This window comes from Echinops telfairi, unplaced genomic scaffold (assembly GCF_000313985.2).
Source record: "Echinops telfairi isolate 266 unplaced genomic scaffold, ASM31398v2 ScPeMD7_3;HRSCAF=10, whole genome shotgun sequence".
Taxonomy (NCBI): domain Eukaryota; kingdom Metazoa; phylum Chordata; class Mammalia; order Afrosoricida; family Tenrecidae; genus Echinops; species Echinops telfairi.
The window spans coordinates 57,783,634-57,787,372 of NW_022103899.1; positions in this window are offsets into that span (position 1 = coordinate 57,783,634).

The following is a 3,739-nucleotide window of genomic DNA, read 5'->3' on the forward strand; positions in this document are numbered from 1 at the left end:
TGAGTTTTTGGGGGGGCGGGGGCCAGGCCAGTGCGAGGCTGTGTGCAAAGCAAGGGATAAGGAGGTGGGGAGCCTCTGGCGACCGCCGGAAAACCCGAGTTTCCCTAAGGGACAGGCCCAGGCGCCCCCCACCCCCCTGCCACTGGAGGGACCCTGGGCTGCCCCCTGGCAGAGCTGATCCCGCCCACCCAGGAAGGTGGGTCCGCATGCAGGCCGGAAAGCCCCAGAGCCAGGAAACCTCCCCGCCTTCTGGAAGGAGGGGGCGGTCAGCGGAGTGCAGAAAGGAAGCAGAGGGAAGACTACATGAAAGGAATGTTCCAGAGAGTGGTACAGGCCCGGGAACCTCCCGAGGACAGCCCGTTGGCGGCGCTGACTTGCCCACACTGAACCGTTCACTTGGCATCCCTCCTTGACCCTGCTTTGGCGCGTCCCAGGAGCCTCCTGGCTGTGCCCGGCCACGTTGGAAAATGTTTGCTTCCTAGTGAGGCCTGCTCAACTCTGTTGGAGAAGCCAGGGTGGCCCCCGGCCTGGGTCTCTGGAGCTGTGGCCAATTAAGGGGTCTCAGGTTCTGTAGGCTTTCTGAAGTCTCGAATAGGTTTCCCCCCATCATCTGGCTGGAGGGGGTACAGGGATGGTTGAGGATCTGAGCAGGTGGGAGGATGATAACTGGTCTGAGAGCCCCCCTGTTTGCTCAGCGGTTCCTGGGAACCCAGACCCATAAGGTGGTGGCTGTCGAAGGGAATGCCCTTCACCCCTGGGCACCGGCTCTGCCCCTCTTGGGTGTCAGCTGTGTCCGGGGCCCCCTCCTCCAGTCTTCTCTCAAATGCTGGGGATTGCATCACTCACCAGATCCCGGCAGAGATGGGGTGGGGGTGGGGGGCAGGAAATCCTGGCATCTCCTGGGTTCTCTCCTGGCACAGTGAGGCTGCCCAGGTCCCTGTGCCCTTGTGCAACCCCGGGGACAGTCTAGATGTTGAGCCAAGCCCCTGTCCGCCCTGCCCATGGCAGGGAATTTCCACCTCCACCAGTGCCCACATCCCATGGCACCGAGACTCCATGGGCACAGTCCCTCACCCAGTGCTGACTGGGACAGCCAGATAAGAGGGGCACCTCCAACCCACAGCAGAGTCAGACTCGAGCAGACCCTCTAAACTGTCATCTCTGGAGACAGCCACATCCCCCCACCCATTCCTGTGCACTTCCCCAGGCCCCTTGGGGTCAGGGTGTTTTCTCTTTCCTTTAAAGGGAGAGAGGTCCAGAAAGCAGAAACAAAGGAAGTGTTCTGACCGGACTGGTAGCTGTCCCGGTCAGTCCTGACTCCTGGTGGCCCTGTGTGTCAAACTACAGCTGTGTCCCATCAGGCATGCCAGGCGGTTCAGTTAGTAGTCAAGTGCTTAACCCTTTGTGAACTCTGTGGGGTCCCAAAGTAGGTGACAACTCTCAGTCGTGACATTAATATTTGTTCCGTGCCTGGCTCTTTATGAGGAACTTAGGTGGCGCAAGCCGGCTTTCGATCCAATGCTAGCTTAAAGGTTAGTGGTTCGAACTCAACCAGCAGCTCTGCAGCAGAAGAAAGGCCTGGTGTAGGCTCCTAGAGATCCCAAAAACAAATCACTGCCATAGAGTCAACCCCAACCCATAGCAACCTGGTAGAACTGGGCCTATAGCTTTCATGGCAGGTGCACAAAGCCTCGTCATTCTCCCGAGCAACTGCTGTGTGCTGGGGCTTTCCAACTGCTGACACCTTGCAGTTGACCCAACAGATAACCACGATGCCACCAGGGCTCCTTAGCAGCTGTATAGGACAGGGTAGAATTGCCCCTGTGGGTTTCCAAGGATGTAACTTCTTATAGAAGTAGAAAGCCTCATAGTTTTCCCAAAGAGTAGCTGGTGGTTTCAAACTTCTGACCTTGAGGTTAGCAGCCCAATAATTGTAACCCACCGTGTCACCAGGGCTCCAGTTCCTGTGGAGCAGTTCTACTCTAATCAATGGGTTGAGGAGGACTTGACGGTCACTAACAGTGACACCACAGGCTTTTGACTCATCCATTTAACTCAGATAACAGTCCCAGGAAGATGGCCACCTTATGATCCCATTTTATAGATGAGGAAACCAAGACAACAGAGGTTAACGAAGCAATTTGTCCAGGGTCTCAGGAAGCAAGTGGCTAGACTTGATGCCAAACTAGAGCCCACGTTTCTATTGTGCTGGTGAAAGTTTGCAGCAGCAAAATCCGGGGGTGTGGGGGGCGGGGAACATCGGTTTCCATAGATCACCTGTAGAACAAGCAGGGAACAGTGCAGGGAAGCGTGGAGGAGACTCCTTTTTGTCTAGAAAAGAGCCACATTGGTGGTGTCTGACCCACTTCCTATTTTGTGGCAACTGTTTAATGGGTTTTTAAAATAACTGTCAACCCAGAAATTGATGACCATCAGATAATCATATTGTGAGTAGAAAGTCCACGTCCTGCCAACTGTCTGGAACTCCCTGACATTTCCTCTGTATTTGGTGACTGGCTTGTAGGTGCTGTGGGAGCACTCTGGGCTCACCTGACCTCCATCTGGGGGATTGGACATGTACATCCATGGAACTGTGGTGTCTTCCGGCCCCCAAAGAGTAGCTCTGCTAACCAACAGCTAAGATTTGATGGGGACCTCGGGGTTGCAGAGAGATGCCAACGTGGCCCCCATGATCCTGCCTCACGACTCCATGTAATTTCCTCCCCTGCAGCGAGCGGGACTGACAAATATGTGATTACATCACATAAGATTGTAATGGCCATGTTGCTAGGAAGCAGCCTCCCTTGCTGGCTTTGATGAAGCCGCCATGCTGGAGCTGGCCACATGACAAGGAACTGTGGTTGGCCTGGCCACAGCCAACAAGGAACAGGGACCCTTAATGTGACAACCTCCACGAAACTGAATTCTGCCCCAGTCGAGGTTCTGATAGAGACTCCAACCCTGGCCCACACCTCCACTACAGCCTTACAGAGAGCCGGTCCAGTTAAGCCATGCCCATGCTCCTGGCTCACAGAAACTGTCAGATACTGAGTCTCTGTTGTTTGAGTGTTAGATTTGTGGTTTTCTCCTTAAGCCTCAGAAGTGGGGGTACGCAGCTCTGTACCATCTGCGTGTTTGCTTCCATCAAGGGTCCTCTGCGGCCATACCTTTGGACTTGCCTGGACGTGAGGACCGGCCCCTCGTTTGTTCCACGAGCCAGAGCCACCTGCAGGCCTGGGACACTAGGAGGGCCAGAACCTCAGAGAAAGTGGGGTTCTGAGCGGCTTCGGAGAGCCCAGCCCATTGCGACAGCTGGGTTTGAAAGGGGCGAGGGCTGGAGAAGTCGGGCAAAGGAGATCTGGTGTGTGAAGGGGACAGGCGGGTTGAAAAATGAAGTTTCACCTGGGAAGCGAGGTCGGCCTCTCCGGACTTGTTCCTGCACCAGCTTTCCTCGCTGGCGGGGGAAGGCAACCCCTAAGGGCAGGAAAAGTACAGCTGATTTATTTTTTGTTGTTGGCGTTCCGATGGGAATAGTTCTAGAGCAGGTTCAAGCTCAGGGTCTGACTCTGGGTGGGGGGTGGCGACTGGGCTCCCAGCGACTCCACGGGGTGCGGTCGAAATGCTCCTGTAGGTTTTCCCATCGGGAGGTCGTTCTCCCACGGAGCCGCCCGCTGGTGGAAGCAAATGCCCAGGGCGTGACCCATTCCTGCAGGCCACAGGGTCACGTGGAAGAAAGACT